This window comes from Bactrocera tryoni, unplaced genomic scaffold (genome assembly GCF_016617805.1).
Source record: "Bactrocera tryoni isolate S06 unplaced genomic scaffold, CSIRO_BtryS06_freeze2 scaffold_191, whole genome shotgun sequence".
In the NCBI taxonomy this organism is placed as follows: domain Eukaryota; kingdom Metazoa; phylum Arthropoda; class Insecta; order Diptera; family Tephritidae; genus Bactrocera; species Bactrocera tryoni.
In genome coordinates, this window is record NW_024395913.1 from 93,499 (window position 1) to 108,168 (window position 14,670).

A 14,670-nucleotide genomic window follows, 5' to 3' on the forward strand; every position below is an offset into this window, starting at 1 on the left:
GTTTGGGCGATCTCGCAGTTTAGATATAAGTATATTTAATTCTGCTATCTTCCACTTCTTTCTTTACCATAGGAATACCAAGGTCTTTATGGATATTTTCGTTACGCATGGAGCACGGTTCTAAGCATTATCGATTGGAACCTTTGTATTATATCAATATTAGTTGCACAGGTCGTACCCCACAGTTGAATGCCATACATTCAAATCGGCTTTATGACCGCATTATATAAAAGCACTTCACTGTCTAGGCTAAGTTTGGAGTTTTTATTAAAAAGACAATTTAAGTTTGCAGCTCTAATCTTCATACATGTTATTTTACTAGAGATGTGTTTTCTCCGCGTAAGCCTTCTATCTAAGTGAATACCAAGATATGTTACTTCGTTCACTTGGGGTACTAAAATATTGTTTATTTTTATTGCCGGGCACATTTTTGGTCTAAGCGAAAATGTAACATGCTTACACTTCTATTCATTCACTTTTAGCTAGAAATTCTTCGACAGAACTTAAATACTCCGCTAATATTCTTGGCATGTGGCAATGTGGCAGTTGTTACGACTCACTATAGCTGTGTCATCCGCAAAAGTTGAAGTTAATACGTAGTTAGTAGTTGGAAGATCTGCTGTATACATGATGTATAGAGTTAGGCCTAAAACGTTGCCCTGTGGCACACCAGCCCTTATCTGCCTTTCTTCCGATATGAAATACTTTCCTACTACTACTACTTTCACCATTAATTGTCTATTGTTTAAATAAGACTCCAATGTTTCATACAATTCTGAAGGTACATTTTTTTTAATCTTATATAAAAGACCTTCGTGTCACACCTTATCAAATGCCTGAGCTACATCTAGAAATTATGCTGAACAGTACTCCCTGTGCTCAAATGCAAGGAAAGCTCGTTAGTAATTCTATTTACTTGCTCTATTGTGCCATGCTTCGCACGAAATCCAAATTGATGCACTGGAATTGTAATATTTACGTGGAGGAAAGGAGACATCTTTGAAAGCAATATTTTTTCAAATACTTTAGAAATACAGGGTAGAAGACTGATTGGTCTGTATAAAGACTTTCCCAGGTTTATCTATCAGGATAATCTGCGACTTTTTTCATGAAATTGGATAGTACCCGAAACTAAGAATTGCATTGAAGAGCGAAGTGAGCACCTCTAAAGCAATAATTGGTAACTCAATTATGATTTTTGGGGAAATAGTATCATGTCCCGGCGACTTTTTTGGATTAGTTCTTTGATGATTCCAATATTTTCAGAAGGTGAAGTCTTAAAAGACTCGAGTGACTCTTTAGATGAGTTGGGTAAGATTGATAGCTTAAAGTTGTTATTTGGCAAATTGGATTGAAATACTTTTTCTAGGTGATTATTAAAATAAAATTGTGGTAAATTGTTTTTACCTTTTCCTCGTCACTTCGAGCCCAATTTCCATCCAAGTCTGGTATAGGCATGTTGGAGTCAGTTGGTGGCTTCATGGACTTTTGGGCTTTCCAAAGGGAGTTTTTCTTGTTGGAATTTGGACACCGATTCTTTATATACATTTCGGGGTTGAATTCTTCTTCACGTTTAAGCGGTTTTTTTAATTTACGTGCAGCAGATTTCAATTGAAGCTGAGTGGAAGGGGAGCGATTTATCTGCCATTCACGTCTTGAACGCCTTTTTTCATTTACAAGCTTTTCTATTTCACTATTTGTGATTTTTCTGTTTCCAAGCGGCTTATAGTTTTTGCTTGGTGTTGCTAAGACAGCTGCGAAGGCTATTATATCATTGACTTCTCCTATGCTTTCGTCTGTATCTCTTCCTGTATTTATTTTGTACTCAATATTAATGTTGTAATGTTTTATAAGAAGTTAGACTCACTTTTGGATTAACGAATATGTGTTGTTCACATAACTTTATTAGTACAGGAGAGTGATCAGAAGATGGATCAGTACATGTATCAGCTGTTAAGTGCGATTTATCTATATTTTTGATTACAGCAAAATCAATTAAATCTGGTATTTTCTCACTATCACTAGGTCAATATGTCGGCTTACCAGGAGATATTATTTCAAGGTTGTTGTACCGATTTATAACTGTTTGATACAGCTGTCGTCCTTTAGGATTAATAAGTCGTGAGCCCCAATATGTGTGCTTTGCATTGTAATCTCCACCTGCTAGAAATCTATGGCCTGGAGTTCCAAAAAAGCCTCTAAAGTCCCTGCAGCGATTTTTTATAGTTATTGTTGTAGCTTGTAATTGCGCTGAGGCATAAGACTCTAATGCGTTTTCTAACCAACACTGTTGTTCCTCCATGTGCCTTTCCATCTGGGTGATTTGTAACCTAGAGCCTAAATCGCGGTATAAAGAAATTGTTTTTGTTCGTAAGATGAGTTTCTGACAATAGCATTACATCAATATAATTTTCATCCGGAAATCTAAGAAGTTCTAGTTTATGTTGTTTAACACTCATTTTTTACTTAAAAAAGTTTGCAACATTTGGTTTTGTTATTTGATTATCTCTTGAATCATTTTCTATTTAAATCCTCTTTTTTAAGAGTACATTTTGTATTCGGATGTAGATCACCACACACCACACAGATACTGCGTAGAGTGCAATATGCTTTCGTGTGTCCATACTCTTGGCAGTTTGTACATTGTACTGGACCATGTCTTTTATATGGTTTCCCAACGGTGATTCTGCTATGGAGCAGATATTTTATATTGTTAATCGGGTATATTTCATTTTTCTTTAGTTGGTTACAATTTGGCATCAGTTTTATTTTGAACATTGGTTGTGGGACTTTGTTCCTGTTAAATATATTTACTACTGATTTAATGCTAAAACCACCTTCTTCTAGTGCTTCTTTCACATCGTTAGAGTCTACCGAAGACTCTATACCTTTTATGAAAACAACAAGACCTTTTGAGCTCTTCAGTTGGTAGGACTGAATTTTTGTTTCATCTATGTATATTCCCTTTTTTCAAAGGCACTTTATGGGAATTGTTAGTACCTACAATTTCACCTAATTTCGCAACAATAGTATTACTGCTACGCTCGCGCAAATATATTGGAGGTGGTTTGGCATTAACGACTGTGGTGGTACCCTTCGCATCGTCGTCTGAACCATTGCTTAGTATGGCAAATCTGTTGCCATTTAGGGTTTCTGGCTTTTTACCATTTGGTGTGCCTGGTTGAAATTTTTTGGTATTGACCGCTGATTTAACTGGACTTAGTTTCCTTTTTACGATAATATAGCGATCAATACCAGTCTGAACAAACGGCCCTTTTTTGCTTGGTACATTCTCACCTTGCATTTTGTTTTCCTTCGCTGTCCGTGTGCTTGCTGGTACCTGTATATTGGCTGCTGTCAGCGCATTTGTTGTTGCCCGTTTGCTGTTCTCTGCTGCTTCTGCTGACTGCGCTTGCTTACTTGCTCTCTCAGCTGATCGCTGCGATGATGAGTCATCGCCGTTAATTTTGTTTTTGCCAGGAGTTGCTGTTGTTGGCTCGACAAAGCTAAAGTAGGCACTTAAAGGATGCCTACGGCCTTGCTGGGGAGGCTGAGTAACACTAATTTTTTTTTGTTTTATTATTTTTCTTTTTTTGTTTTTACTTTTTGTTTCGTGCACAATTTGTTTATGTTTAATTATAACAACTTGTGTACACTGATTGCTGATTGTTTATTTTCTATTCAATAAATTTTGTTTTTTTTAATTTTTGCTTGTTTGCGTTTTAAACAGAATTCGGAGCGAATTAAAAACACGTCCGTACACTTGAATACTAAAAGATAATGCGAATTAATAACTATAATTTAAGAAAATAGTGCTTCCAGGAAAAGGGAATGGAATGGATCCTGGTTTAGTTTGCAGGCTTCAATTCTTGTTAACAGAATTAGAAAAAAATATTGCTGACAGCGAATTTAACAAAATATGCTCTCTAGATAGCTTGAGAGACTAATAGGAAAAACTCGTGATACTGTGCTTGAATTTATTAGCCAGCACGAAGATAAAGAGTTAACTACTAAATTCTATGATTTAAGAAATAGATTTTACACACTCAAATTAAAATCTATTAGCAAAAAAATGCTGCGAATTTTACGCTGCCTCAAGTTGGCATTCCCATTTTTTCAGGAAATTACGATCGTAGTCTCTCAAAATGTCTCAGACACGTATGTATAAAATGAGTATTTTAAGAACTAAATTAAGAGGATCGGCTGCACGTTTTATTGCAAATCTGCTTTCAACGTCGGCGGACAACAACAAATCTCGAAATGCCAAATTCACAAAATTGCCAAGAAGCATTACGCTGCTCAAACGCTACACATCGAAATTCAAAGTGAGGTCCTACTAGCCACAGCAGTCGTCTCCACCGAACATCGAGGAGAACCCTAATAGGCCAAGGATCACAAAGAACTTTCATAGCGTCTAGGGCACAAAATAGGCTAAAACTACCAACAAAACTAGCCATCTTTGAAGTTACAGGAATTGGGGTAGGAGTAGCTCAAAACTCTAATAAAATCTGCCGCATAACCCTATTTTCTCCCCAAGCGGATATAAGAATACAAGTAGGCGCTATAATCTTACCGCAACTAACAAATATGCTTCCAAGCTATGATATAAGTAGCAAGCATTGGAAAAAGGTTTCACACCATAAGTTAGAAGATACCAATTGCAAGACAGCGATCTTATCTTCTTCTTCTTAATCGGCGTAGACACCGCTTACGCGATTATAGCCGAGTTAACAACAGCGCGCAAGTCGTTTCTTCTTTTCGCTACGTGGCGCCAATTGGATATTCCAAGCGAAGCCAAGTCCTTCCCCACTTGGTCTTTCCAACGGAGTGGAGGTCATCCTCTTCCTCTGCTTCCCCCGGCGGGTATTGCGTCGAGTACTTTCAGAGCTGGAGTGTTTTCATCCGTAGTCGCTGTCTTTTAATTTGCTGAACTATGTCAATGTCGTCGTATATCTCGTACAGCTCATCGTTCCATCGAATGCGGTATTCGCCGTGGCCAACCAGCAAAGGACCATAAATCTTTCGCAGAATTTTTCTCTCGAAAACTCGTAACGTCGACTCATCGGTTGCTGTCATCGCCCAAGCCTCTGCACCATATAGCAGGACGGGAATTATGAGTCCGAAGGAGCACCTGTTGGCAAGAGCAATCCTGCGTTGGATTTGCAGGCTGACATTGTTGGTGGTGCTTACGCTGGTTCCCAGATAGACGAAATTATCTACAACTTCAAAGTTATGACTGTCAACAGTGACGTGAGAGCCAAGTTGCGAGTGCGACGACTGTTTTTTTTGATGACAGGAGATATTTCGTTTTGCCCTCGTTCACTGCGAGACCCATTTTCTGTGCTTCCTTGTCCAGCCTAGAGAAAGCGGAACTAACGGCGCGGGTGTTGAGGCCGATGATATCAATATCATCGGCATACGCCAGCAGCTGTACACTCTTATAGAAGATGGTACTTTCTCTATTTAGTTTTGCAGCTCGAACTATTTTCTCCAGCAGCAGGTTGAAGAAGTCGCACGATAGGGAGTCGCCTTGTCTGAAACCTCGTTTGGTATCGAACGGCTCGGGGAGGTCCTTCCCGATACTGATGGAGCTTTTGGTGTTACTCAACATCAGTTTACACAGCCGTATTAGTTTTGCGGGGATACCAAATTCAGACATCGCGGCATAAAGGCAGCTCCTTTTCGTGCTGTCGAAAGCAGCTTTGAAATCGACGAAGAGGTGGGTGTGACGATTCTTCTTTCACGGGTCTTTTCCAAGATTTGGCGCATGGTGAATATCTGGTCGGTTGTTGATTTTCCAGGTCTGAAGCCACACTGATAAGTTCCAATCAGTTTGTTGACAGTGGGCTTTAATCTTTCACACAATACGCTCGATAGAACCTTATATGCGATGTTGAGGAGGCTAATCCCACGGTAGTTAGCGCAGATTGTGGGGTCTCCTTTTTTATGGATTGGGCATAGCACACTTAAATTCCAATCGTTGGGCATGCTTTCGTCCGACCATATTTTACAAAGAAGCTGATGCATGCTCCTTATCAGTTCTTTTCCGCCGTGTTTGAATAGCTCGGCCGACAATCCATCGGCCCCTGCCGCTTTGTTGTTCTTCAGGCGGGTAATTGCTATTCGAACTTCTTCATGGTCGGGCAATGGAACGTCGGATCCATCGTCATCGATTGGGGAATCGGGTTCGCCTTCTCCTGACGTTGTGCATTCACTGCCATTCAGCAAGCTGGAGAAGTGTTCCCTCTATAATTTAAGTATGCTCTGGGCATCGGTCACTAGATCACCTTTGGGGGTTCTACAAGAGTATGCTCCGGTCTTGAAACCTTCCGTAAGCCACCGCATTTTTTCGTAGAATTTTCGAGCATTACCCCTGTCGGCCAGCTTATCAAGCTCTTCATACTCACGCATTTCGGCCTCTTTCTTCTTCTGTCAGGAAATGCGTCTCGCTTCCCTCTTCAACTCTCGGTATCTATCCCATCCCGCACGTGTAGTGGTCGATCGTAACGTTGCGAGGTAGGCAGCCTGTTTTCTCTCCGCTGCCACACGGCACTCCTCGTCGTACCAGCTGTTCTTTTGCACTTTCCGAAAACCAATGGTTTCGGTTGCAGCTGTACGTAAGGAGTTTGAAATGCCGTCCCACAGTTCCCTTATACCGAGTTGTTGACGAGTGCTCTCAGAGAGCAGGAGTGCAAGCCGAGTAGAAAATCGTTCGGCTGTCTGTTGTGATTACAGCTTCTCGACGCTCGAACCTTCCTTGTGTTTGTTGGCGTGCGTTTTTTGCTGCACAGAGGCGGGTGCGAATCTTGGCCGCAGCAAGATAGTGGTCGGAGTCGATGTTTGGACCTCGGAGCGCACGCACATCTAAAACACTGGAGACGTGTCTTCCGTCTATCACAACATGATCGATCTGGTTGGTGGCTTTTCTATCCGGAGACAGCCAGCTAGCTTGATGAATCTTTTTATGCTGGAATCTAGTACTACAGATGACCATATTTCGGGCCTCGGCGAAGTCGATCAGCCTCAACACATTTGGGGATGTTTCGTCGTGGAGGCTGAATTTACCGGCCGTAGTGCTAAAGATACCTTCTTTACCCACCCTGGCGTTAAAGTCGCCAAGCACGATTTTGACATCGTGGCGGGGGCAGCTATCATAAGTGCGCTCCAAGCACTCATAAAAGACATGTTTTGTCACATCGTCCGTCGAGGCGTGGGGGCAAATCAGCGATATGTTGAAGAACCTCGCTTTGATGCGGATTCTGGCTAGACGTTCATTCACCGGAGTGAATGATAGTACTCGGCTGCGGAGTCTCTCTCCCTCCATGAATCCAACACAAAACTTGCGCTCCTTTATATGGCCACTGTAGTAAATGTCACAAGGACCTACTCGTCTCTGTCCTTGTCCCGTCCATCGCATTTCTTGGACGGCGGTGATGTCAGCCTTTATTTTTGCGAGGACATCAACAAGCTGTGCAGCGGCACCTTCCCAATTAAGGGTCCGGACATTCCAGGTGCATGCACTCAAATCGTAGTCCTTATTTCGTTTGCTATGGTCGTCATCAAAAGGGGAGTCTCTCATCCGAGTCTGCTTTTTCTTTTTCATTGGTACTGATTTTTACGTGGCGGGTCCCAAACCCAGCGCACAACCCTATGTAGGGGATGTTTCGCCTTCTCACATTAGCTCGCCTTCGAACGGATGTTCTTAGGCTACCCAGAGGATACTTGGTCAAAGACCGGAAGTAGTGAGTTGCTTGAGCCATGTGTAAAAAATCGTTTCTGGCCACTCCCAAGTGAATGGCGATCAGAGAACTTTCCTCACTTGCGTGAACTTCTACACATGACTGCATCCTCCAGTGCACTTCTACACATGTCTCCATCCAATGAACTTCCACACATGAATCCTTCCTGCAAGACAGCGATATTATTGCCAGTCACAACAATGACAACTCAAGTTGAGGAAATCTCTAACGAGTACCTCAATTCACAATTGAGAGTCTTTGGGATATAAAAGAACTCCCCTCCATTTCAATGACAACCCCTGAAGATCAGTATTGTGAAGATGTCTGATCACAACTACTAGATGAGATAATGGTCGGTAGGTCATACGACTACCACTAAAACAACATTTTCACAACACACTCGCCTTAGGTCACTCCCGCACTTCTGCAATATAGCAGTCTCAACGTATGTAAAGAAACCTACTTAATAAAGGTGAGCTCAAACCAGAATATGGTGGTGTGTTGGAAGAATACCTCCATTTAGATCACATGGAGGAATTAGGCCCATGCGAAAAAATTATCAACGGAAAATACTACTCATTTTACTTGCCACATCATGCAGTAGATAAAAAAGCAGCTACAGTAAGAGTTGTATTCAACGCCTCAAGATCCACTAGCTCGGGGAATTCCCTAAATGATTTCCTATTTATGGGACCCACGCTCCAACCAGATTTAATGCTGTTTATATTAAACTGGCGTATATTCAAATACGTATTCAACGGGGACGTCGAAAAAATGTATAGACAGATATTAACGAATCATTTTCCAAAAATCAGCCAACAATCCACTACGCAACTATAAGCTAAAACAGTGACCTTTGGCGATACAGTGACGCTCTTAGCGCATCTAGTCAAGCGTGCTACTTCAGCCGATGGATATCATTACTAAGTGAATCAAAGCCGATTGATAAAAAGAGCTCACTGTTCAGATATCTGAACAGTTCTTAACGGCTACAATTGTAAATAAGATATTTTTGTAAATCTGCGCATAAACAAATATCATATTACAAATATTTATGTACATTATCGCTAGCATATACAAATACAGTCTTAAACATAAATATGTATTTACAAATACCCATTTCTATCAGCACTGTAATAAATGTTCATTTCGGGTATATTGATTACAGACTGTAGTATTTAATGTATACAATGATTAGTTTTAAGATATGTGTATGTACTCTGCATGTGGTGCGTACATGACTTAAGATAAGGAAATCTATAAATAAAGGAGCTCTGGGCAACCAGAGGTGAGTGTTGTTTTTAATAAATTGGGGACCCCTACATTTTCAAAATACGCGAGTGACGTGAAAATAAAAAATTATGTTTAAAAAAGTAGACAACACATAAAAAAAAATTATAATTATATATATAATTCAAATCCGCACAGGTAAGAATATTTTTCATTTCTACTTAAATATTTTATTATTTTACATACAATTGTTTATTTTGTTTTTGGAGTTTTACGCAATGGAGAACCAAATAAAATTGGCAGAAGAACCTGATGGTATGGATATAAATGAAGAATTAATAAATTTAGAAAACAAGATAGTTTGGACAAAAAATGGTCAGAGTTTCAACGAAACCATTTAGAATTGCCCAAAACTCCCAAAAATGAAAAAGAAAACTATTGCAAAAATGATGTTGAAGGGACGGGAGGTATGCTTTATTTGGCAGCGTACGCCAAGTTAAGCGAATTAATAACCATAATTCAAAAAAATAGTGCTTCCAGGAAAATGGATTGGAATGGATCCTGGTTTAGGTTGCAGGCTTCACTTCTTATTAACAGAATTAGATAAAAATATTTAAGACTGCGAAATAAACAAAATATGCTCTCTAGATAGCTTAGAGAGTCTAATAGGAAAAACTCGTGATACCGTGCTTGAATTTATTAGCCAGCACGAAGATAAAGAGTTAACTACTAAATTCTATGATTTAAGAAATATATTTTACGAACTCAAATTAAAATCTATTTGCAAAACAAATGCTGCCAATTTAACGTTGACTCCTGTTAACATCCCCATTTTTTCAGGAGATTACGCTCATTGACAAACTTTTAGAGAATTGTTTGAGCAACTCGTAGTCTCGCAAAATGTCTCAGACAGGTATAAAATGTGTATTTTAAGAACTAAATTAAGAGGATCGGCTGCAAGTTGTATTGCAAATCTGCTTTCAACCTCAACGAATTTTTCAGTTGCGTGGAACCTTCTCAATGAAAAATTTACAAATAAAAAAACTTTAGATGCACCAGTAGTGAATGAGACTGCTCTAAGTGTACGAAAATTTCAAGAAAAAAGTTTTGAAAGTACACAAGCATTGGAAAGCCTCAGTTTGTCTGCAGACAATTTGTTACAAGCTTTATTACACTATACGCTTGTGCAAAAATTAGACAAAAATTTAAGACTTAGGTTCTACGAAAATTCCCTAAAAGCCCTAAGGAAATACTGACCTTAAGTTCACTACACTCGTTTCTGAATCAATGATTTTAAATCAATAATAGATCCTTTTGAAACAAATTTAGACACCATTGTAGTACAAATAATTGTGACCAATGTGCTAACGGAATACATAAAAGTTAAAAAAAATTCCACAGGATATAAAACTGACCGACCCTTCATTTAATGTTCCAGGTAAATTGATTTACTATTGGGTGCGGACATATTCTTTGATTTGTTAAAAGAAGAAAAAATAAGTATTGAAAATTTTAACTACAAACTCCAGAACAGTGTGTTTGGGTGGTTGATATGTGGATGAACTAACAAAAGCTCGAATTTAGGGCACAGTGGTGTTGTGACATACTTAGATGAAAAACTAGCTAATCAACTAAAAAAGTTTTGGGAAATATATTCCGTTGAAAAAAGATGTGTTAATAAAACTAAAAAAGAAACACAGTACGAGAAGCAGTTTCGTAATAAATTAAAAGTTTCTGCAGATAGTAAATTTAGTGTAGCTTTTCCATTGGAAAAGAAAAATATAAACTTAGGAGATTCTTCTTCACAAGCAAAAGGAAGATTAATCTCTCTAGATAGAAAACTTAAAAATAATGAACCCAAACAAAAAATCAAGTAAGGAAGAGCTAAGTTCGGGTGTCACCGAACATTTTATACTCTCGCATGATAAAGTGATAATAATTTACATATTTCTTTTATTTTGCTGTAAAATTAATTAGATTAGATCAATTTGTGTACTTTGAGTATTGAATTGTATTTTCATTTCCTAATGTATATATTATACAGAGAAGGCATCAAATGGAATTCAAAATAGCGTTATATTGGAAGAAGGCGTGGTTGTGAACCGATTTCACCCATATTTCGTATATGTCATCAGGGTGTTAAGAAAATATTATGTACCGAATTTCATTGAAATCGGTTGAGTAGTTCCCGAGATATGGTTTTTGATCCATAAGTGGGCGATGCCACGCCCATTTTCAATTTTTAAAAAAGCCTGGGTGCAGCTCCTTCTGCCACTTCTTCCACAAAATTTAGTGTTTCTGACGTTTTTTGTTTGACGGTTAACGCACTTTTAGTGATTTTCAACATAACCTTTGTATGGGAGGTGGGCGTGGTTATTATCAATTTCTTCCATTTTCGAACTGCATATGGAAATGCCTGAAGGAAACGACTCTATAGAGTTTGGTTGACATAGCTATAGTAGTTTCCGAGATATGTACAAAAAACTTAGTGGGGGGCGGGGCCACGCCCACTTTTCCAAAAAAAAATTACATCCAAATATGCCCCTCCCTAATGCGATCCTTTGTGCCGAATCTCACTTTAATATCTTTATTTATTGCTTAGTTATGATACTTTATAGGTTTTCGGTTTCCGCCATTTTGTGGGCGTGGCAGTAGACCGATTTTGCCCATCTTCGAACTTAACCTTCTTATGGAGCCAAGAAATACGTGTACCAAGTTTCATCATGATATCTCAATTTTTACTCAAGTTACAGCTTGCACAGACGGACGGACGGACAGACGGACGGATAGACGGACGGACGGACAGACTCTACTCGTCACCCTTTCACTTTGGTATATATAACCCTGTATCTGACTCTTTTAGTTTTAGGACTTACAAACAACCGTTATGTGAACAAAACTATAATACTCTCCTTAGCAACTTTGTTGCGAGAGTATAAAAATATATAAACGGCAAGGTTCCATTCGAAATGATTAAATCTGGTACATTGGTACTTTTTAAAGAACAAAATATTCCACTATTGCAGTGGAAGAGAGGACGAATTAAAAACGTCATTTCAAGCTATGATGGCAAATGTAAGAAATGTAGTCGCAATGATAAGGAATGGCATATAGAGCGATGCACAATGTTTATCCTTTTCCCACAGAAGAAAAAATATATAAGCAATTAATAAAGAGAGATGCGGTCGACTCGAACTAAAAAACAAGAAAAATAAAAATCTTATACTCACTTTATTAATCTTATTTATAGTTTTACCACCTGTAAAATGCTTAGATGTGAGTTAGTTCTGGAGTATTTTTGGAAAAAAGAGGGACTGTTGGGTTGACCAGGACATATATGCTACTCCTTGTTTGACCTGATGAATGAAGAATACTTATAGTGTATCGAACAGACCTTACTGTTTTTAGATAGTCAGCTCTTGAACTTGATTCTCGATAATGGTGGTGAACAGGGGCGTCGCGAGGATCCAGATCATGGGGGGGTGAGTCCCTTTGAAATGCCGACTCATTTCAAGAATTTGCCGATTTAATGTATATGTTTATAAATATATGTAAAATAAGGATATCTTCATTACTGATAAGGTATTACGGAGAAGTTTGACAACATAATATGTAACATACTTCTATACTTTATTCTCAAATAAGTATTGTACATATTAGTATAATCATCATTTAATATGTTTCTCTTAATATAAAATACATATATTGTTCAGCGACGTGTTACGCGGAAAAAACAAGATTTTCTTAAGAAATTGAATTGCAAAAAATATAAATTTCTGAGTTATATTTTCACTCTACGATGTTTCAACATTGACCATTTTCCAACAACATCGCGCAGATCGATTTCGTCTACTTTATCCTTTGAAGAAGAAAGCAGCATCAAAGAATTCAAACGTTCATCTCCCATTGTTGTACGCAAATCGTTGAAAACAAATTTCAATTTACTAAAAGAACATTCACATGAAGCTGACCTGACAGGAGCAGTCATTATGTAATGAACAATTTTGTACGCAGAAGGAATGACCTTTCTCAATTTGTACTCTACTATAGAAATGTCATCGAAAGATTTACACTCTTTACGTGAATCAAAAAGAATTTGTGTTTCAGCAAAAATACAATCTAGATCTTCACTGAAGAACTTAGGTTCCAATTGCACAACAAATTGTATAGATTCTATTGTAATATTACTTCTGTTAGCTGGAATCCTGAACATCTCTTGAATGGGTTTGAAGGTTGACATAGTTTCTTGCAAATTATCTTGAATACAATTTTGTGAAATTTTCGAGGACAATTTTGAATTCTTTTCTATAAAATGTCTGGAAATCAAAATTACAAGCAGTTGCTGGATTATCGTCATATTTCTTCGGAGCACGGCGTGTTCTGTGGTGTTTCGAAAAGTCATTTTCAGGGTTGATCTGACACTTTTCAGCAAATGCAACTGAACTCGCTAGCAATGCGTTAATTTATAATATATTCAACCACTATTATTCGAACATTGTAGTGTTTTAATAATCCTCGTGGAAATTACGAAAAGGTGTCTTTTTAAGCTTGCTTCCGCAATTATAGAGCTATTTATTGCGTTTTACTGAAGTTAGAATTTTCATAAATGCCGGCTAGTGAATTCGCAATGGATATCACGTAAAAATTAATGTGCAATAATATATTTTGATGAAAATCTTAAAAATATTCAATAAGTTTTGACAACAAATTTCCGGGTACTTGGCAACTCTTACTGGAATTGCCGAAATGAAATTACAAATTTTTAGTTATGATATTAAAACGGCCGAAAATGCCGACTCGTTCATAGATGGGGGGGTGTCACACCCACTTCGTACCAACAACTGGTTGAAAGGACATTATTACTGGCGCGTATTTTGAGCTCATGCCTTACGATGTGTAAATATTGGTAATTTCGATTATGAAATCGACGTCGCATGTTTGAATGCCAATGCCAAGAAGAAGATTAATGACAAACCTAAAGTCGATCATTATACACTATCCAATAGTAATCATATTATTTTGTTGGCCGAAGGACGTCGGTTAAATTTGAGCTTCGCGCACGGTTATCCCAGCTTGAGATGTTCAACTCGTTCAGAAATCAAGTGGTGGCACAAATGGAATTGTGGACCAAGGCTGACAAATACAACGTAGATGTGCTTCTGTTACCGAAAATACTCGATGAGGAGGTCGCTAGTTTACAATTGGAGAAATTGGGCATACGATCTGAAAAATTCCGTGATTAAATTCGAAACACTTGGACTTAGAATGACATCATATGGTACATTACGGCATGACAACCTATTCCTATTAATTGCTGGAGCAATCAACGTAACAATAGTAATGTAATTCAGCAAGGCAGGCATATCCGGTAGGAGGATATATCTTACGAAATTAATTATTAATCTTAGTAAATTAAAATTGTATTAAAAATTAAAATGTACTACAATAAAAAATAGCTTATAGAAGAAAAATTATTACGAGTTCGAGCCGCTAATCTTAGAAGGAAAAATTTAATTATAATGCCCAAGATTTATAAGCACTTGAATTATTTTTGAAATGTAAACACTTCAACGTAGGCAGTATGTTCAGATTTCTGAACAGTCCCTAACGTTTGTAATTGTAAATAAGATATTTTTATAAATCTCAGTCTTAAACATAAATATATATTTACAAATACCTATTTCTATCAGCACTGTAGTAA